Here is a 23,128-nt window from a genome sequence, read left to right as displayed (position 1 = left end):
AAGACTGAGTGCCAAGAGGGAAGAAGTGGAACTGAGAACCGTTAATATCTCTTGTTGTCCTCGAACTCCCCTCTCCCCAAATGATTTGCTATGCACTAGCTTTTCAAATGAGCACTGTCTGATCACTAGAGCCTTTCACTAAAATATGTTTTGACCTCTTGGGCTTCAGGCTAATCTCATATGTGAATTGGGTAATAATGATCTGGATGATCATTTGCATTTGTTGTTTTTTTTTTTTCCCCCAATGTATGATCGTGCTTGAAACTGGACTATGGTACCCTTGTTACGCAATGTTAACTTTCACCGATGCAGGCCTGCACTGCATTTTATTCTCCTTGCTGATACTGCTCTGCTTTCTTGGACGTTATTGACTTGCTTGAGGTCAGCATTAGCAACTCGGAAAAGGTATTTAAAGAATGTTTTAAATGACTGTTTCACATGAATGTACATCTTAATTATTTTAGCTTGGAGTTGCTTGATTGGCTAATTTGTAATTCTGTATATATATGATTGTGATATTAATGTTATTATGTATACTGTTGAATTCATGACACTTTTTGTGCAAACATAAATCGTATGATGATGATGATGATGATAGGGGTGTTAGTGCCTGTGAACACATGGTGGGTGATGCCAGGTGCTTCTCCTACTCCCTGATCAGGTTTCGGGTGACATGGAAAGGTAATCGATATCTTCCATACACCTCCTCATCTGGCATCCCAAATAATGTAGTTTGTGGATGGAAGATTCTCGCACTCCTCCTCCTCCTCCTCCTTCTTCCATGTAGAAGAATCAGTGCTAGTAAAACAGGGTCCGGCATTATGGAAGTCCTATGTTCAATGGGGTTGCACTGTGCTTGTATACTTGAGCTTTCATTGTGCTTTGTACTTTGCAACGTGTATCAGGTAGAATTAAGACCGCGAGTTGTGCGTTCTCCTTTAGACTTCAGGCAATTCCGTGATAGCTTCTGTGAACAGGGTCTCCTTAGCACTTGATAGGACGTGTTTGTTGCTTGCATGGTGCCTCCCTCTCCATGCCCATGTTTTTCCTCATTATCCATCCTGAATTGGGATTTTGCATGTTCCGCCCACTATTTAGTTCTTTGCGCTGGCCCTTCCCATGCGTTGCGCTCGGTGTCCTGCAAAATGATCCAGCACAGCACAATTTAGGATGCACCATCGCAAGGTCTGATCCATGAATCAGAAATTAGTTTTTAGCGCGGCTCAACGTGACCTTGCGCTGTGCTTAATATCTTGTAAATTAGGCCCCTACTGCATAGTGGTTCAAAAAATCAAGAGAAAAAAAGTGTGTAATGTGAAGCCTTATTAGTGTCCGGTAAGATGGGCAGTCACACAGAGACAATTTCTTGAAAAAAGGCTTACCACTTAATATGAACTGTGTTATAGGGGGGTCTATCTTGTGAAGTTAAGGAACAGTTTGCCAAAATGCACGATCTAATCAATAAAATAGTGCATTTGCTGTTTGTAGAAAATAAAGGGTAACATTTTAAGGGAGTCTGACCAGAGAAATGTATTAATACAAATATCTGAAGTAATTCAATTTACCAAATGGTGATATCTTCCGCTGCATGCACAAAGGAGCAGTCAGCAGGGAGAGTCCATGTGGTTCAGGCTATGTGCTTGCTCAAAAGAGACTTAAAGATGGATACACCATCCAGGTATTTGAATGGACGGCCACTGTTGTTTTGGTGGCCAAATTATGTAAAAGCAAAGTCTAGTTGTTAAGAACTGTATAGCTTTGTCTTATTGCAGGCACCATCTTAGAAGGGAAGATGGCCACCACACTGCATGAAAAGAAAACAAGGTTGTTCTATCTCTGAGTTTTATATAATGAAAAATGTGCACCCGGGGCAGGCGCCAAGATCGTGGACAGAGCTGTGAGCAGCTGCCTCGCCCTCTTTCCCCCACCTCCTCCTCCTGGTCTACAGTCCTTCCCCCTCCCGCCCCTTCACCCCACTTACATGATTCCTCTGGTGGCAGTGGTGCCGCTCCTGCCTCCCAGACCACCATAGAAATGGAAGAGGGGATCTGCATGGAGCCCTGCCTGCCATCTCGATAGCGGCCATTTTAAGTAAGTATTTGTTTGAGTGAATGGGATGCTTCGAGCAAGTGACCTGTTCATTCTTACAATTAACGTGCCATGACTATAACTTGGGCCCCTGTCCTTTACCACCCGTTCCGTGACCAGCGGCTCGGCTGTTATTGATATATTAGAGACTACTTTTGTCAGAAACAGTCATGAAGTGTATTGCAGGCATAACTATGATGAATAAGGTACAAGTTACTGGGTGTGTTGTAATGGACACCAAATTCAAAGTAAAAGTGCCTCCAAGTAAGAATTATAATCTGAACTCTAGTGGTTGCACACTGAATATTCTCTTTCCTTTCCAACAAAAAACAAACCAGAACACTGTGACTGTTTTTCTGAAGCTACCAACAGATCATCAAAGCTCTCTTGCACTTTTGCCTCTCAATCCCACTTACTAAGCTTTATCAACTCTCCTTCTTTTCAGACTCGCCAGAGCACCTGGACACCATGAAAATGGCAGTGGTACATGGTATAAATCAAAAAAATATAACATAACATAATTAGGTGGCCATCTTGGTAGGAATAGATGGCTGCTAGGATGTGTAAAATAAAATCAAAGTATTTATAGATGAGTTTCGTGTAATGGATAATTGAAAGCTACTGCTGTGAAGATGAAAACTGTTGAGGAACATTCTATGTTGGGCTCCATACTGTGGTAAAATGGCTGACAAGTGAGACCAATAGTCACTTAGAATGGTTGCTTAATGTACTATTATTCCACATAATGTGGATGAATTCTGGTATCACAAAAGTAGAGATGGCCCAGGAGTTTAGGTTAATGGAAACTGAAAGGAAGTTATAAAAATATTAAGGAGCGTTTGGACAAATTCAAAGAGAAAATTAGGGTCCAAATTATGTTAAAAAACACAAAAAGAATTTGGAAAAGAAAGTGTTTAATTACAAATTGCAATTGCTTAGTAACCAATAAAGACATGTATTTCTGAGTCCTCATTGAGTCTTATCTTTGTTGCCTTTAATGTAAGCATTAGTTTAGTCTCTGGTTGTTGAAGATTCAGTGTGCGACTCCCCTCTCTTGATGTTGGAGGTGCATAGGTTTTCGACTGTTGATGGGCACGGAGTCTGTCCTGGTTTCGCCCCTGGACGACCTAGCGATACTCCAAGACCACAGTGGGGTCGGGGTGCTAATTATACTCGACCTCTCTGTGGCTATCAATACAGTGGACAACAACATTGTCCTATGCCGTCTTAAACAGGCAGGGATCGTTGGTACTCCTCTGGCTTGGTTTGTGTACTTTCTAGCAGAGTGCTCACAGACTATCTCCTTCCGCTCTTGCCATTCTGCATGACAGTTGATGAATTGCCAAATGTCCTTCTTACGAACATTCCCATACTTATATTCAGATTTTTTTTATATAGCGGCATAATTGCATTCATTACAATGGGCCTCATTACAAGTTTGCCGGTCCGGTACAGAAAACTACAAGTTCTGCTCGTGGGTGCCTTCCCGCCCGCCAGGACTGGCCCGGCAGGCGTACCGGCACCCGTGAGCAGAGCATGTCGGATGCAACGGCACCATTCACGAATGGTGCCGTTGCATCCGGCTTTGCCATTCCCATTGAGCCCTACAGGATTCAATGGGAATGTGGAAGAATATTTTCCAGCGCCCGCGAATGGGCAATTACCGGGTCCGGCGGGGCCATAATGACCCAGTAATTGCCCATTTTGCGGGTGCTGGAAACATTTGCACGTTTGGCGGCAGCCTGTCGGTTTTACCGGCAAGGTTACCGCCAAACATATAATGAGGCCCGATGTCTATAACTGTGAACATCCAATTCGAATATTTGATAATCAATATATTGGCGTTTTCATTGGTTTGAGAAAGCTGGAACCGAGTATGGTTCGGCGGTTGAGAGCCCTGCTTAATGTTTTAAGAAGGGTAGGTCCCGCTGCTGCCAGTAGTTGTGTGTCAAGAAGGAGAATTGTGTAGTCTTGTTGTACTATCTGAAACATGTACTGGCTCTGCTGATTATAGGTGGCAAAATAGCGAAATTGGGAGTGGCTGTTCAAATATTTAGGTTTTCTCTGTAGTAGATTTTCTCCACATATACAGCAGCGACCCTCTCATATAATATCCCATGCTGCCAACAGAGATTCTGGGAGCAAAGGCATGCCCTGAACCTCTCAAGCTCTGGTCCATCTCCTCGGTGGACCTACAGCCCAACTCAAGCCATTTCAGGCCTGTGAGCTGTAGGACTCCACCATCAGGCCAGGTCTCTGTTGCTTTTGCAGCTGACTACAGTGTGTGCTGCTGTACCTCTTTGGTTGTGGCATCCTCAGAGGAAGACAGGTGAACATGGTGAGTCAAGTTGAGAGTTTGATGTGTTTATGTGTGCTAGTCAGCTTCTAGGCTTTTGGATGTAGGTAGATGTATGTTGTCAGATGAGCACCACACCCCCATGCCCCAACGTAATGACTCAGTCCTTTACTCTGGATCATTTCTGACCTGGCATGGATGAGTAGGGCTTTGTGATGTGGTGTAGTGGCTGAGGTGTGCATTGTGCAGTGTATAACTTCAAAGTGAGGGAACAGGTGTGATGCTGTGATGTTTGGGTGTTCTGTTTGCCTGGGGTTGTTAGTTAGGTCCAAATTGAGAATTATGGTTAGCGGGATAGGTAGAGAGTGAAACATCAGGGAACTGGGTGACCTCGGGACAAAAGAATCTATGGAACAGCTGTCAAGGCACACATTAGACTGTGGTTCTGCCTCCTTCTTTAACAATTCGGAGCACAATCAGGCGCAACTTGTTTCGAGCAGCTTGGGAGAAATATAGCCTGGCGCGTTGTCTGAGTGCATAACCTGAGGAGCTATCCAGGTACATGAAGATTTGAGGGAACTGTGCAACTAAATTAGCCGAGGCACGAGATAGGAGCAGAAGCACAGTCCAAGTAGTTTAGTCCAGGGAACCATCTAGGAAAGAAATGATGTGAGGTACAGTCCAATTAGAATAACCTGGAACCCCACTGAGGAGCGAACCTCTCAGGCACCATCTACGAGCAACCCAATCCAGTGATGGTCTACAAGCAGATTGACTGCGGCCCAATCTAAACGCAGGTAATCGGGGGCACAGTCTAGGAGCAAGTTACTATGGGGCACAGACCAAACAGATTATTCGGGCTCAGGATCCAGAATCGAAATGATCTGAGGCACCACCTAAGCAAAGGAATGAGGGGTGGTATCCAGTGATAATGTTGCCGGGGAAATGGCCGCCATGTGGCGCCAGTTCCCTAAAAATGCACCCTCCAGAAAATCAAACACTTTCCCCAAATATTCTAGGATTGGAGGTAGTACTATATTATACCCCTTCTAGAATATTTAGGGAAATAATTTTAAGGGTTAGGAAAGAAAAGTCGCCTTCTTGGTGACTTTTTACAAGTAATACCATCACATTGAACCTCAGGGGCAGAATGCAAGAATAATTTAGTGGGAGTAAGGTCTAATGACCACCTAATCAGGAGGACAATACACAGGAGAATTGGTTAGGTTGTAGTCCAAGCACATTAAAATGTACTACGGCGTCTCCGGGCGACGTAATTGTGGGGAGGAAAGGGAACGTAATGCAATAGGCTAAACAATGTCCCCACTTTAAAGTATGGTGTGTTTCCACAGAGTGGCATAGTTTTAGTACGAATAGAGCCCATACTGTTCAACACTAGTTAGTTCAACTACTTCTAAAGTGACTTGGTGCCAGGTGTGGCCTACCTCTGGGGTGAAAAGAGAGCACAGCGTGCACACTAAACAAAAAAGAGAATACGTGTTAAGACTAAACAATAACACTGTGTCCGTTTGCAAGAAAGGCCTAGCTCTGGCCCGACAAGCGGTAAACTGTCTGGGTTGTTATTGTAAGCAGTATTAAGCAGAACAATGACTTCTATGTATGGCTTGCCATCTGTGGGCAAAAGGAGCAGAATGTATGTAAACAAAAAGAGCCACTGTTTTAAGTGTGGCCTGATACCTAGTGTGACCTAGCGGCAGTGAGAAAAGAGAAGTTAAACAGCACCACCCCTTCTCTTCTAAGCATGGCCTACCTGAGGAGAGAAAAGAGACTACGGAGTGCACAATTAAACAGTACAACTCATTTTAAGTGTGACTTGCTGCCAATTGTGGCCAGGCTTTGGAGAGAAAGGAGGGTATACTCTGCACACTGAACAGTACAAATACTTTCTGGTGCGGCTGCCTGCAAGTTTGGCATAGTACTGGAGCAGAAGAACTAATGGGTGAAACACGCAGTGTGTACGTCTCTGGATGTTTAAAACTGTGGCCTCTAATACGGGGTATAGGTCGCAGCTTTGTATCATTAAGGGAGAGAGGGAATGTTGTGGGAGTCTTGGATAATCAGGGTCAACTCATATTTCACCTTTGCCTTCCTCCACCATTTGACTCTGATGCTTGGGAGTGAGGGCGCTTTAGGCAGGATGCTCAAGAGGGTGGGGAGGAAACAACAGAGAGAGAGTGGTAAGATGGCAGAGAGAGAAAGTAGGGCATGAAGGGGAGGAGAAAGAATGTGGCATGAGTGGGCTACAGTGAGAGACAATAAGACCAGGGCATGACAGATAGAGAGTTGAAAGAGAGTGTGTGGGAAGAGGGATGGAGGGCAGGGAAAGAGGTAGAATGCGTGGGGCAAGAGGGAGGGTGGGGTGATTTGTCAAGGATTGATGTTGTAGGCGTCTAAGGAGAATGTGAAGGAAGTGTGTTTGAGTCGTCGAGAGAGTAGAGATGGACTAGTGGTGAAGCAGCAGGGTGTGGCGGGGAGAGGTCAAAGTGGGAGTTCGAGAGGTTGGGCAGGGTTGAGGGTGGGCAGGGTTGAGGGTGGTGGAGAGGGTTCATTGGCGGAGAGGGAAGATGTTGGAGAAAGAGGGTTGGTGGAAAGGGAGGGGTAATGGAAAAGGCATTCAGAGGGCAGTTGAGATGAGACTGGAGAGAAGACAATGCTTGGGGGAAGGGAAAGTGAGGAGGCAGACACGAGTTTGTCGACACGCGCCTCTGAAATCAATGCCCCCATAGATCCGCAATAGGAATCTAATCGTCCAAGACATTGAATGGCATCACAAAGTAACCTCCTTTCGTTTTAAAGAACTTAGTTTATTTCCATAATCTTTGCTTGCTAGACACGCAAAAGGTTTATTTTTTTCTAGCACTTCAAATGTTTTGTAGCATCACACACAATAGCAACTACATGCGCTTATTACAAACACGTACCCTTATCACATAGTTTCTTATGTTGTGTGTCTTGGATAGTATAATTGTAAAACTCAGCTGAGATGTTTTTGGGTTCATGTCATTTTGCATTCTGGTACACTAGAAGTCGGATTTTGGTTGAATTGTGCCTTTTAACTCGTTAGGTAATATTATACAATTGCCTTTAAGCTCTAGAAGACTTACCTGGTTTGTGGGGCATGGACAGGAAACCACACTGATCAAATAAATACATCTCCTTTAGTTGTGGCGACCACTGGTCTGAGCCAGCATATGCTCTGGGCAGGCCCACCCTGCCAAGAAATCTTACCTACACCATTGAGGAGTCTGAGGAATGGTAGGCTGGGAGGAGAGCTCAGGGGCAACGTGTTTGTCTTGGAAGCAAGACAACACATAGGAACACAATTTCGAATCCCGGTCTCGCCCTTAGAAACTGGTCTCCGGTATTAAGTGTGTTATTAAAGAACACTTATAATTAGGCTGGTTGGGCTAAGACAGTGGGCGGGCATTCTAGAGGGTGACAAGTAGCAGTGGGTGAGGATTGAGGTGGGGTGTTGGTGAGAGTGTCGTGAGTGGTGGGTGAAAATATGTTAGGGGAAAGGTGGGTAAGAACAAGTTAGTGGTAAGGCGGGAGCAGGTAGGCGCTAAATGGGGGCAAGAAAGGGGATATGTGGGGGTGCATGGAGCTGATTTTGGTTTTGTGAGGCTGAAAGGGGAGATATAGGGTGGTGAGGTTGGGTTGGGTATGAGGTATGTGTGTAGGTGAAATTGGCTGAATTAGTCGAGGTGAGGTATGTAAATGAATGGGATGAAGTAGGGTAGATGAGGGTGGTGGCAGTGGAAAGGGGTGTAGTGTGGTGCGTGTGGGTGTGGGTGAAGCTCAACGATGGATAGACATAGCCCCATTCCAGAACCAAACGTGTGTTACTGGTCTGTTAGCAGCTAGGTGCCCCAGCAGGAATGTCCCACTGGAGAATTATTTATTTATTTGTTTATTTATTGCATTTGTTACACGCCCAAACCCAAGGGTATCACAGTGTTGGTGGCTTAAGAAACTTAGCTTGTTAGGATCTTAGGGTTCTGGTTGCAAACATGCATTCGGTTTCAACATATTGGTAACATTGACAGTCTTAGGGTTCTGGTCACATACATACATTTGGCTTCAGCATATTAATAACATTAGCGGTCTTGATTAAGATTTCAGTCGAATTTGTCAAAGAGCCACGTTTTGAGCATCAGGTTTTGAGTACCAAAATTGTATGGATTTTATGGATTAAAAGGGCCTGCCATGATGGAGCTTGGCATGTATGTAAAATGAACCAGAGGTTAGAACTTCAACACCACAGTGATTTGTCAACCAGCCTCAGTGGCGTTGGTGAAGAACCTCTGCTGGCTCAGCCAGCCACATAATCTCTACCCAGTAAGGGGAAGGTCTGACTTGTAGGAAGCCCACACTCTTCACAACTTGCCATTGGCTCGAGATCCCCAAAGGGTTTCGGGTAGCGCACCATACGTTGCTAAATCCAGTGCCTGTATTGTGCACTGGCGTCAGGCAATTTGCCACCAACATTTGCAATGACGAACATGTGCAATGTCATCTTTGCACGGGGCACATGGGTGTATGTCATTTTTGCCCCGGTTTGTCAGTGCAATTGCTGTAATATTTCTCTGCACCTATGAAAAATTGACTGAACTCCTTGCTCTTTAAGTTATCTGGCCCAATATCCTTTGATGATAATGGGCAATTTGCAAAATGCTATGTGTCCTGAGAAGGAAGAGGGTTCTCGCTGGCCTTTACCCTAAAATTCTCACTAACATCTGACTGAAATAAGGACAGGAAAGACTTTCTGAACGTTCGTTTAAAATTCTCATCCAGGCATAGGTAAAAGACAGGTGTGAAGAAACTGCATATTAAGGAAAAGCTAAATACCCTGACGGCTCCTGGGATGTGTACCTTGTACATGCTCAAACCATAATTTACATAAAAGTGAATCCAGCAGATGAAGAAAGACAAAATGGCCGCCTGGACCACCTTTACAAGTGTTCTTGGCTTGCTCTCTTCTTCCCTCTTTGTCTTGATCGCGTAGCAAAAGGTGATCATTAGTACCGTTAGGAGGAACCCCAGAACCAAATCCATCACAAACATTGACCACTTAAGAACTTCTCTGCGCTTTTGGGTCTCACGGTGTTGCCAGTCGGCAAAAGGTGCATAATTGGAGTAGCAGATGGACTGGTAACAGATTACCCAGTGGTAAGTGTTTCTCTGAAAGCAAGCTGGGGTGCACTGAGCAACAGGCATAGGGCCCAGAGGGACATGCTGGAGGCAGAGGCACAACCGCTGGTCCTGCGACACCGGTACCACAGCGGAAGGAAGATAAGCAGGTAACGGTCAATGCTGATGACTGTGAGAAGGAAGCCAGGTGTGAACACCCTACAGCCGAACAAGAGCACTCACCAGCTTGCACGTGTCCAAGCCGGGGGCACAATGTTCCATGAGAAAAGCAATGCCTAGGAAAGGCGCAAGTGCGGTGACCACAGTGTTGACCAAAATGAGATGGAAGAACCAAATAACGTTCGCGCCTCTTTTCAACTTGAAACAAAGCACCCAGATTACAAGACTGTTCACCGCAACTCCAGACCCAAACGGCAGAAGGTGCAAGCCGCCAATGACCAGGTTGGCAGTTTTCTCCGCTTCCGGTCAGGTTAATCAGGTTAGCGAAATAGAGGCTCATGTATTTATCAGCCAGTATATCCTAAAAAACACAAAAGAGTTAGAAACTTTCTTTGGTTGTAAATGTTTCATTTTGAAGGCTTGCTAATGCTTGCAGGTGTTAAGAGTATGCAAAAAGCCCTACAGAAGTTCCCAATTCGACACATGGCTAAGGAGTAAAAAGGGATTTGGTTATGAACGTTCTCTCATTATTGTTAAGCCCCCCACACCCTCCTGTGCCCGCTTTTTGTTTCTTGATTCCAGGTTAGGTGCTCTTAGGGTGGCAAGTTTCACAAAATTCTAGGGTGTTACTGTTATGGGTATTTGTGCCCTCTGTGAACTGGAGGAGGAGACAGTCATGCACTTTCTTTTTATTTGCCCTCAGGGCACTGAGCGGACTATACTGGAAACCATTGCTAAGATCAGCAGGTATTAACACCTTCGTAGACGCATTAGTGTTATGCAAAGAAACAGATGATCTAAACATTGTTTATTGGGGAGCCCACTGTATTCATTGAGCCTGGCTCTTAAGACCACGGGAACTGGGAGAGAGCCATTGGATTACCATCGTTGTGTCATGCTTATAGATGAGATGCGTGTTTGTTATTGATTAATGTGATGGGGGCTGCGAGCATCTTCTCCCCCCAGGATTTTATGATCATCCTATGCTTTTGATCTATTTGAATTATGTAATAATGAATTGTATGCTCTTTGTAAATGTTTCCATCCATTAGTTTAAAATGTAAACGATTGTCTTGGTTTCTATTGTAGTGTTGTAAATATTCTTGCGACTTTTATGGCCTAGGGCTGAATAAAAGCAAATGAATGAAAACAAAATGATTGCATGAAATAGCTTGGCTTAGCATAGGATATCTCACTAGAGTAAGAAACCGCAGTGTAGCAAAACAACGCAGCATGCTGTAGACCTCGACATATAGGGCCTGATCTACAGAACGATTTCCTATGGGACTGGGCCATTATACAATGCTTCTGTGAATCAGGCCCATAGATGAATAACATGGCTCCTAATAAGATAACAACTAAGCATAGCATGGCATCATGGCAAACACTGCCATGGCAGCATAGCAGGAAGACATGACATACATCCCTGGAACATCATGGCGATGCTGCACACGGGTGCATGCTACCCGCGGCCTCTCGCGGTGAAGACCCTGTGAAACCAGCCCTACTGTGACAAGTCCACACAGACCAAGAAGAATCCTAACCCATGACTACACACTCAACCCGAGAAGATGGAGTAATGAGGCTCAAGCCTCGGTATCCAAAAATCACAGCTGATGGATACAATCTGTCAGCAAGAAGACGAAAAAGCGGCCGGTTGCGTGTGTGATGGAAGTGCTACTGGAGCACTGTGTGTAATCAATAAGTGTCACTGAATAGGTAGTACTTTTCTTGCACAGCATTTCACGCCACCTTCAAGTCGCTTAAAAGGGCTGCAGGCGAAGTACAAAAGCCCCCTCCCCGCACACACTTCACTCCACTCAGGACTCTAGAGTGCGGCGGCTCTCTCGCCATTCCACATCCCTGATAGCCCACTCATTACAGGTCACCCTGACAAGACTTTAACCAGAAAAAGAGCCTTTTGACCACTGTATTAGGGCACTCTGACATTTCCTACTGATGAGTGGTTACTCAGAAAAAACAATAACTGTGTTTATTTTACGAGGACTCCATGGTTTGGTACCTGTGGAGTGTGTCACACCTCCAAGTCACTGATTCAAGTACATGTCAGCAGTGACTGAAAGGCCTTCCTGCTTATTGTGTCGAAGGTGCCAGAAACATGAGATTTGCACACATTCCAGCTCTATAACAGGCATGCACCACAGGCGTAGAAGACTGCACTTGATCCCATGCACCACTTTCTTCTGTGACCTCTGCACCTCACTCTCCCTCTCCATTCTCCCCTCTGGTCCTACCCATTCGGCTGCACACACTCTCAATGCCAACATCCACACTGATCTTTTGCTCTCCTCACTCACCACCCCACTCTCACACCATTCTCTCCTCTCCTCTCAGCTGGGTCCTCTTTGCCATCTGACTGCACCTCCCCCAGCCCTGCCAACCTCATTCACAAACATCCGTCTGATGAAACGAGTGTCAGCTGCTGCCCTCGGATCCATATTCATCCCCCTCTCCTCCCACCGCAGACTCTACCTCTGACTCCGCTCTCAACATCCTCCATTTTCCATCACTAAGACTCTTGACATTTCTTGCCCCAGTAATCAGGATCGGCCTGAAACATGCCTTCAAGCGTAACACCTGGTACGACTGTGAATTTGCAGCCCTGAAATGCATGTGCAGAGCTGCGTAACGGAAGTGGCAGACCTCAGGCTCACCATCTGACAAACTGGCCTATCGCCTGCACCAAAGGCAATACCAACATTCCATTTGCTCCTAGAAAAGGACCCACATTCAGGCTTGCGTCTCTGGTGCATCCAACAACATGGCTGAAGTCTTTAAAATCTGCAAGGAACTAGCAAACTCTTCCGCAGTCTCCACCTCACCTCTTCCTTCCCAGATCCTATGCAATGCGCTGGCCACACAGTTCACTGCAAAAACTCAGGAAATCCTGGGCACTCTCGCTTACCTTTCCCCCTCTGCTTTCCCCACCCACCTGCCACCTATTGTGCCCCGTCCCCCCTCTGACTTTCTCTCTTCCTTCTCTCCTATCACATCTGATGAGGTCACTAGAGTCAGCTGCTCTGTGAAGGTCTCCTCCAAACAGGTCTCACCCTGTTCTTCCAACAACTTCTGGACAGATACCAAAGACTTGGACTTCTGGGTCACAACTTGTGTTGCATGTTTCCTTATGAGAGATCGTTTTTCTGGTTTATTGACAAAGAATTGTTTCGCATCTTGGTCAAGTCAAACTTCATCAGGTGCCATGTTACTCCTCAGTGCAGCGTAACTATCTGACCAAAGGCAATTTTTCCCGTATTGCAGACACTGATGCTCGCTCCTGGATTGCACCTTTTGGCTCCAAGGAACATAAACATTGCTAGCACCAGTACTGCCAATTTGCCCTGTGACTAATCCCTAAGCTGAGTTGTTCCTCACCCAGGTCTAGCCAATTGGATCACTCATACATATCTTGCTCCTAGGCTGGTATAACCCCAGGTCGGAGCCATGTATAACCCTGCTTTTCACTAATGCCAGATCCATCCCACAGTCATCATGCTTGTTGCCATATAATTGTTTCACTCAACAGATTCTTGCTTGTGTCACATGTTCCTGGATTTGGACTGAGCCTTGTGCTGTATAGCACCGCACTGCCGCATAGTTACCTTGAAGGAAGCCAACGTTGTTAAACTCCTGGATTGCAGACATTTATGTTTCCCTATGGATAGTTCATTTGTGTTGCATAGCTACTTAAAGTGCAAAATAGCAACCATGAACACCGACAGTGATCTTTGGCCCTGCAATCTTTTTCTATGCTGACACGTTCTACACCAAAGCTCAACTATTTGCACCACTCAAAAAGAGCTTAGTCCTGGTAGCTGTGTTACTCCAGGTGCTCATCATTCATGCCGGCTCCATTCCATGAACTTTTACTAGTGACATTGTACCTTTGTCGGAGACTCAGGTATCTAAACTGTACCAGGATAATGCCTTGAACAGTTCCACTCCACAATGAAGCTTGACACCACAGCTGGATGCAAATTCCTTTCACACCATTTCGAGCCAATTCTCCATAGTAGTGCCCAGTATTGTCCTTCTCACCACTAACTCCTTTGGCTGCGCCAGTGACCCATTCTTTGTCTACACCCGGAGGCCATTGGCTAGTGATTGATATGTGATTCCACAATGTGAGACTGACCTATGCTTGCACGCTGCTTTACAGAGTACCCTGTTGAGACCTGCTCCCTAGGATGCATCTGGTCTTATGGCCCCAGGTTAGCACACTATCCTCCCATTGTTGGCCACTCCACTAGCCTGGCACTTATGGAGTCAGGAGTACCCTTTTGATAAGCATTTGTGGAGTGGAGCTGCAAGGCCCCAGATGGGGACGGTGTCACAATTCCTGAGGAGGACACTGCTCTGCCTTCTTCACTGGACTTTCTATTTCTGGATAGGCATGTTGGTGCTTTGTCCTGTCTCACCATGCCTTTCACACTTGCTGCGCACTTACCTGCTTTGCAATATTTTGGCGTCTCGACTGTCGGTACCCCTCACTAACCTGCTCAATAGTCTATATTACATCTTATACTACACACATCAGCTTAGCCATTCACGAACACCATGTGAATGACAGCTAGCAGCCACCACCTTAGTATACACAGTAATACCATCTGAACTCTGCACCTCTCCCGCTCTCCTTGTATAACACAGCCCCATTCCAACCCTTCCTCATTCTAGGAGCACATGAAGATCCCTACAGGACACACATACCTCAAACACCCTTGGCACCACTCACCTCCAAACATACTAACAGACAGATCCACACACTTCATCATAACAGCAAAGCAACCCGGCACTGTTCCCTCTGTCCCAATTAACCAAATCGTTTTGTTGTTTTGTTGCATATCCCGAAGTACCAAGAGACCATGCAAATGGCAGCAACATGCTACATATCAAAGCAAATCCCATATATAGCTATAGATGACAGACGTTCAATCCCTATAACTGTACCAGAGGCGTCGCTAGGGGAGGGCTGGAGGGGCTATACCCCCAGGTATTTTGGTTGTAGCCCGGATAGAAGCTTGAGGGGCAGCAACTAAACAGCTAGCTAGCCCCGAGTCCTGACAGTATGGACATTAGCGTAGCCCCGGATCTTTTCCAGACCTAGCAACACCCCTGAATTGTTACACACTTTATTGTAAGAATTCTATGTCACTCCTGCTCCTCGCCGCCTCCCTGTGTTGATTGGCGGCCATTCCTCGCTCCTGCCTCGCGGGTGTGTGAACTCTTGTTCTTATTCCAGTCACACCTGCACACCATATTAGAAGGCGATCCGCTGTAGGCCCTGGATAGGCCCTGGATTAGGCCCCAGCATGCCACTGTTTACAGAAGATTTTGTGCTGCTCATTGCGCGAATGCCTCTTCCAGTGAAGCAACTATCCAGTGAGAGTGAGAGTACAGACAGTACTACTGGCCTGAAATCTTTCCAATGTTATCGGTTCTGGTGAGTAGATAAAGGATGCCTGTACCCAAACAACATGAGCAGTTTCCTGTGTAAAGAAGGGCAACCTTACAGCACACGGTCCTAGTGAACAATCCAGAACAGGCAACACCCTGAACACACTGCGATTTAGTCATTCACTTTTGCACTTCATCATGTTGAAAGTCACTGCGAGGAGCTGTTTCTGCATAGGGTGAATCTGTGGTCATTCCACGGTTCTGCAACCTGTTTTAATGTACCACTGAGGGCTGGACACTCTGTTTTTGCTTCAAAGCTCATGTGTGTCAGATAAAAAGAAAGAACCAAACTCTTCTCTGTAGTGACAAGTAAAAATCTTCGAAAATACTAAGTATTTATTAGACCCGGCCTTTCTAGCTTAAAAACTGTTTTAACAATGTATTAAAGACGCAAATGCACGCAAACGCCTGTCTTGGGAGTAGCTAGGAGATGCTTCCATAAGTTATTTTCAACAGCAATGTGGCGTTCATCCCCCATTCCAGGATCTGGAATGGTGGATAATAGCCTGGCAGCTCAAGTCATCGGCCCGAGCGAAGCGATGGCGGATAACGAGGGCTCTGGGCCGTTATCCCACGTTCCAGCACCTATAATAATAATAATGATAAATAATAAAAGCCCTGCCTCGCTGGCTATTTGACCCGTACACCTAGAGGTGTGCCCCTGCAAAGCCTTGGAAGCCCTGGAGGACAGAGGAAGCTTTGGGTCAAACCACAGTGGTCTGTGGCCCAGTAATGGATGTTGTCTTCTCAGAAGCATGTGTCCTCGGCCATGTGGCCATGTGTTCGGGATGAGGATTGAAACCCTGTGTGACCTCATTTGGAGGCAAGCAGGAACAGCAGAAGTGGACCAGACTCCCGGTCTGCACACGCAGATCTGCAAGCGACTGAATCTACATTATTTCTTTATTTGTTCCTAAACTTCTTGAAGTCTGTAGAATATCTGTCAAACAAAATCCAAGTTTTGACACATTTGCTTGGGCTAACTGAAAATATTATGCTGAGATGGTAGATGCATAAGCTTTAAAAGTCCCATAGACGTCTTCATCAGATGGTGGGCACACGATAAATGAGCAAGAAAGCAAATCACTCACAGAGCTTTTAGAAAGAAAAGAATAACAGGTTGTCCACTTTAAACTGCATTGGCTGCAGAGAGAAGCATGCAAGACCTTCAGTCCTGCACAGTCCCTTTATCTACAGGGCCATAACCTTAGAAAGAAATTGACACACACTTGAACATTCGGAATCAATTATCATAGCCAGAGCACGGAAATTACATTTCAAGCGGGGCCAAGTTACTTACCCAATGTTTTGCATGTAATTAATGTCTTGACATACTTTATGACTAAAGCACAACACAGAGGGTGCAAAAACATGCACTAGCCTTTGACAATCTTTCATCTCAACACACTGGCGCATGACTATTCCGTATCTGGTTGTGCAGTAACAATCCCTGCAGGCAATTATTTGGATGGGCCTGCCAGTAAGATGCTAATACATATGTTAGTTGGAAAAACTGGAGACTCGTTGAAACATAAGAAATGCAAGTCCACTGTATGTGTCAAAACCCTTAGACTGTGCATTGAAGGTGTGAAAAAGCATAATATTGTTTCTCAAACTGTGTGCTTTTCAATCTTGCATATTTGAAAATCTCTACAATAGCATCACTGTTTATTTCTTACTGGGTTCCACTTTTTAGAGTTTTTGTGTGTAACTCTTTGGAAACATTAAAAATTACATGCACAACATTGGGTGAATACTGTGGCCCTTATATCCACTTAAGAATAAGTAATACACCCGTATAGCCACTACAGATGCCTTTCTTTATTCAGGAGTCAGTAAACCTGTCCTGTGATAATCTGCAACTACTCGCCCCCTCCATTCATTGCTTTATCAAGATTTTGCCACAGAATGAAGACTCAAGGGTGGGCTATTTGTATGCACATAGTCGCTAACAAAGCATCCGTCTTCACAAACTATAGGTTGTATCACCTTAAATGCAGGATCAGATTGAGCTGTCGACCATTCAACCCGTAGCCAGGCCGAAATCATGAGGCGGGCGAGGCCCTGGGGGCCGGTTGTTGAAAGCCCACGCCTGGGCCGGTTTGGTAAGGAAGGGTTTAATGTAATGTACCTTACTTTAAGAAACGTACATTACATTGATTTCCTTTTCCACCATGCTCAGGGTGCCTGCTGCAGCCTTCAGGCGAGCCAACTGCTGAGACACCCTGGTGCCAGCAGTGTTACTATTTAGTAACAACGTGACACGAGTCCCGGGTCGGCCGGGATGGGCCCGTGCGTATTTGCAACAAATTGCAAATTGCTTCTTCCTTCCCTCCAGGAAAGCGTGCACTAACGTTCTGGGGTGGGGTCCGGGGGTAGGGTTGGACTGGGTGGGCCGATGAGACTGCAACACAGTGGCACAGGCCACCTGCCCAATTGAACAGAGGAATCCAGCCCCCAGCTGAGGCTCCTCCTCACATGCCAACATATTGGAACAATAAAGTAGGCAACTCTAGGACAGACAGCGCGCAATCCTATTTGCCTATTGACTTAGAGAGACCGACAAGCCTCTTCCGCCTGGGCAGTGCCTGCTAAGCCCCACCTTCAAGGGCGTGGCCCCCTGAGATTCCTGCTGACCCCCGCTGCAGGATGTGCAGAGGTGACTTGCCCGAGCGCCCAGACACTGAGATCCCCCTCTGGGATAATAGTAGATCTACAGGCTCAACAGTGTCCCGCCCCTTCCAAGAGCCCCCACTTCACGGGCACGAACATGGCTTTTGGCAATGGCAGCAAGGCATTCTGGCAACTTCCAGGTAACTTTCCACTGGGCTGAGAGAAGTGTGTGTAAGTGGGGTGGGAGCCGGAGGGCGCCTGTGATATGGGATGGGCTGGGCCCGGTGGAGAATACTCCGGGACCCTGAGCTATGTACAGAGTTGTTCTGGATGCCTTGCCTTACCCTTTAATAACTGTTCTCGTGTATGGTGTGTGTCTGCGCGCGCGAACACTGCTGGACTCCAGCCAGGGTGCATGCTAGACAGATGTCAGTAATGGAAGGTGGCTGCAGGTGATGCCTGCACCTGTGTTGTATGCAGACCATGCACCCCATGCTTTGCCCCTGAAGTGCCTGGTGTGTTGTTCTTTTGTGCATGCATCAGTGAGGTGGGGGTGTGCGCAGCTCTGGACTCGGGGCTGCAGGCTGGAAAGCTGTTAGTAATTATGGGAGGTGGCTGCATGTGATGCGTGCACCTGTCCTGTGCTGTAGTCAGAGTCGTCATGCGCCCCATGCATTCCCTGCACAAGTGCCTGTTTCTTTCCCGTGCAAAAACCTAATAGTACTGATAATTATAATTATGTGTACGTGGTGGGGGTGCACATCTGGACTGCAGGGTTCAGCAAGGGGTGACACCTGCACTGGTGCTGTATTCAGGCTTCTGGGTGTCGTGCTTCTCCCACCCTGGTGCATTTTGTGTTCTTATGTGTATCGGTGCAGCGGGTGTGTGCGCTACTGGATGCCGGCGAGCAGGCAGGTATCTGTAGAGGGAGCTCGATGCAGGTGCTGCGTGTACGTGTGCCTTGCACACAGCTGCCCTGGCTTACTTTCTCCCTTCCCAGTCATCTCCTGCCCACAGGGTCGGATTGAGCCTTGTGCATTTCAGTTTTGTGCATTTCTTGTGCATTTCAGTTTTGTCTGGCCTTGCTTTATTGTGCAACGAAATGTCGCTGCAAATGTTAGGGTACACTTGGGGACAATCACTGGCGTTGGGTGCGGGTGTTTTGTTGGCATCCTGTTTGCATGAAGTGATGTTGGCTTCAGATATAGCCCGGTGCCCGCGAAGCTGGTCATGCGCTTTGTGTTTCTAAACAGATGCGAAGTGGGTTTGTGTAGGTTAGTTTAGTAGTTGTTTCATGCTGTTGGCAGTGAATACATCATGTTCGTAGCGTTGCGCAGAAAGCCAAGCTGCTTGCATTGTTCAGTGATGTTTTGGTACTGAATTTGTTCTCGTAAACAGTAATTCATCTTCAACTCTGATTTCCACCATCCCAAACAGTGTTTTTATGCGTGGGTGGCGCCTTCAAAAACACGCTTCCGTGGCCATGTTGGGCCCAGGGTCGGACTGGGGCATACAATGGTCTTGGGCACAAATTACAAAGTGACTCACAGTTGCAAAGCACAATTTATCCAGGTGTGAGTTTTTGGGATAGCATTTTCTGTCAAATTGTGAATTAACGCGATTCACGAGTGATGGTTTGAGGGCCACTTTTTTTGAGGCGAGGGGTGGGCCACTTTTTTGGGGTGTCCGGGCCTATTTCTTGTCCCAGTCCGACCCTGCTTAAATGTGCAATTACCAGCCAAAGACAGGCCTCTTTAAAAGGCGTTCTCTTATCAGAGAGAGGTTTCGCCCACCTTTCAGCTGTTTGACGTGGGGCAGTGAAAAAGCCTGTCATGCCACCGCAATGAAAAGAATCAAGGAAATCCCCATTGGATTTTGCATTAGGAAACACCTCCATTATAATCTGTGCACCAGACAGATGCCTTAGGCACGTCTGCCCAGCTATAGGCAAGGAGGCCCCTTAACATCCTTTGGAAATGGGCCTCCAAGAGCCGCTTCACATCTGCTACAGGAGGGGGGGAATAGGTAGGGTGTGTGTCTGTGTGTGTGTGTTTTTTTCGGAGGCTGGCTTTGAAGCTGTTTTGCGGGAGAGGGAGGCTGCCATTGTTGTTGTTCTGGCTAGACTAGGTGTGGGTAGGTATATAAGATGGCCGCCTGCTCTCCTGTTGCTTGTTGCAGTAAGCCGGCCTACTCCTTTTCACAGAACTGCGCTTTAGATTGTTTGGATCCTTCATAAGACCTCACCTTATGGCATGGACCATTCCTCATATTTGCACATATTTTTGGTAATATCTTCTTTGCCAAGCCATCCCCAGTCCTGCCGCGACGTAATGAGCAAAGTGGGGCCAGCTGCCCTTCATCGTGTCTAGATCACCATGTTCATGGTCCTGCGTACTGAGATGCCCCTGAGAGGCGTGCCATAGTTATTTCCTTTCGGCACAAGGCTGCCCCACTGACCAAATGCTACAGACACCCATGTGTGAAAAGCCCTGCCCGCCACAGCCTTGCCAGCTAGCATACTTCCTCGCATCTCTGCTGCATCGTCGGGGCAGCCAGATATCCATGCCCTCACCATGGGTAGAAAAGAATTATCCGAGTGATGGCTTTGAGTGGTAAACGGAGTGAGATTTATATTCAGAAGATTCACTCCCATTACATCCAGAGCAGCAAGGATTTGCATCAACCTACATGGAAAATGCCTTCCAAAGGGTTAGCGTCTGGCATGAGTATGAGGCCAAGATGTTGCCTTATAGTCATTCCTGAAGATCTGGACCTCCCACATTGAGGTGGCAGGTGAGTACCTGCAATGGAAGGTTCACCCCTTATCTGAAGGTCACCTATCAGGAGTCCAGCTAGTATCCAATGGACCCTGCAGCCATTTTGGTTAGAGATGAACTTGCCCCTGGGACTTGGGCGGCCTGTAACCAACTTTCAACACACCGTGTGAAAGCTTATACTGCAATTTAAAGGTGTCACACTGTACCTAGGCATTGACAAGATTAGAGACTGTATTGCTGTGAAGGTCCAAGTGCCTCAAAGCCTTCTTAGGGAGCCCTAGATGACCATTGGCATGTGGGAAGAACAGGAGCTATCTGGGCCACGAGAGTGGCCTCTCTAGGGAGTGAGCGGCAGAGAATGGCTACATGCAGGTGAACCAAAGTCCTTGAGATGCGCTTGTTAGCCCATGAAGAACAGGAAAAGCATAACCTCGCTGGCGCTAGTCCCTGTCATCTGATTGGAAGACTGATCATTTGGTGGCATTCACAAAGGAGTTCCCAGGCCTCTTGGTGCATCGGCCAAGGAGAACCGCAACACTGCTTTTCCACCCACTTCCAACATCTTCACTCACCGTGCCTGAATGGTACTCCTGAGAAATCTTGACCATCGACCCTTGGACCACCCGCCAATCCCTTTTGAGATCCTAACAAACTCGAGGAACAATAAGGGGGATACATTTTTTCAGACCTGGAAACAGAAATGCAAAGATATACTACTGCATAATAACATTCAAATAGACACGCTCAAAGATAACCTGGACAAGGCAAAGAAACTGTTAAGGGTAAAGGACTGGATTGAAACGGATTCTCTAAAAACCCAAAATATCTATTTTTACAACATCATTTGGGAAAGGAAAAAATGTAACCACCGCACCCCCTCATACCTGACGAGATTTCCATCATACCACTACAGGGACATACAGATGCGTTGCAGACTGAATCTTCTGCCGTCAAGGGAAGTGCACTTCCTGAAAAGAATGATTACAATGCAGGACGCCAGTTGCCGCTTCTGTAGAAACCCTGAATGCCTTGAAACCACTAGGCACTTGACAGTCTCCTGCCCGAACGTCCTAGGACTAAGGAGTAAGTATTTGAATGGTGCTACAGCTCCGTTAGATAAAACTATAGAGGAGGAGTGGTGGGAACGTCTAATGACGGTAGATAAAATCGGTCAGACATTGGATGCCCTTACATTGGTGGAACAGTTTTTCACATCGTTAAACGAGGGCAATGATGTGAGTAATGAGGAACTTTGTTCCGAGGAGGACAATTAAAGATGCCCAAGAATGAGAACGGACTAACACATCTTTGTATGTTAAAGGTTAAAAATTCTTTGTTTAACCAATAAAACAAATAAAAATGTTTAAAAAATAGACCCTTGGAGAGACATCCAGGGGCCACTCAATCTTGTATCTAAATCTGCAAATGGGTAGAAATAAGGGGCATGTGTTCTGAAAACACTGCTGAAAGCTGGCCATGATCTTCTTAACAAAAAAGAGAACTGCTTTGTGCATGTCAGCATTTGATCACTAGTGATTGCTAAGACAATCGTGCCACTCGCAACCACCAGTGCAGCATTAGAGAGCCCCTGCTGGCTTAGACCCCGTGGCAGTGTATCCTGATTTAGCACCCAACTCTCATCACCAGAACCCTTAAAAGTGTTGTTCCTGGAATCCCTTGTAACCCACTATAGGTCCTAGGAACCCTCAGAGCTGCTGGCCTGAGTGCCCCAACCCTCCAGACATGGGATCTGCTCCTGACTAAGTGGCACATTGAGGGACCTTATCACGGCCAGGCGAGACGTAGCATACCTCATGGCTCTGGTTCTGTCTTCCTTCCCAATGGACAACCACTATGATGTGTGCCCACTTGGCAGTGCTACATGGCCTGGATCGTAAGGTAGACCATATTATTTATTTTTTCTCTCCCTCTTTGCTTTAAATTATAATGCAGTAAATTCCCAATATTTTTTACAAATGTTCTCCCCGGGATCTTGAAGTCCTTAAATGTTAAACAGTTTTTCATGTATGCCTGTTAATGTATACCCACCCAACATATCTGCCAGAGTTAAGCTTTTGTGGTTGGCCAACACCATTATACAGTGAGTCAAAGGGTGTTTCAGCAAGACTTCTGGCTGCAAGCAATTGGATAGGTCACAGTGGGAGCTCCATTCAAGCAAGTTCAGCTTTACACCCTGTGGTGTTCCCCAGGGGTCTAACCTCTCTCCCTGGCTGTTTAACCAATACCTGGCACTTCTTTCCCACTGCATTGCTGCTTTCTGCCCCAACTTTCAGTGCTATGCGGACGACACTCAGCTCATTTTCAGGCCCCCTTCCGCCACCACTTCTTCTTCTCACATCTCTGATTGCCTGTCCACTATCCAGGAGTGGTGTGCTGCCAACGATCTCTGCCTTAATGCCAGTAAGACTGAGATTCTCCTCATAAGCAAACCTGCTCCCTCCTTTCCTGTCGCACTCTGGACGGCCTCTCTTGGCCTTCTTCCTTCTCCCACCTGTGAGGCCAAAAACCTTTGGGTCATCTTCGACCC

General features: G+C 46.5%; 1 pseudogene; it reads right to left on the bottom strand.

Moving 5' to 3' along the window:
• Positions 1-9,079: 9,079 nt before the first annotated feature.
• LOC138556601 (probable G-protein coupled receptor 33) lies at positions 9,080-21,480 on the bottom strand (annotated as a pseudogene).
• Between the last annotated feature and the right edge of the window lie 1,648 nt (positions 21,481-23,128).

Source organism: Ambystoma mexicanum, chromosome 1q (genome assembly GCF_040938575.1).
Source record: "Ambystoma mexicanum isolate Mex_15411 chromosome 1q, UKY_AmexF1_1, whole genome shotgun sequence".
Taxonomy (NCBI): domain Eukaryota; kingdom Metazoa; phylum Chordata; class Amphibia; order Caudata; family Ambystomatidae; genus Ambystoma; species Ambystoma mexicanum.
The sequence above is the reverse complement of the archived record's forward strand: the minus strand, read 5'-3'. Positions and strand labels throughout refer to the sequence as shown.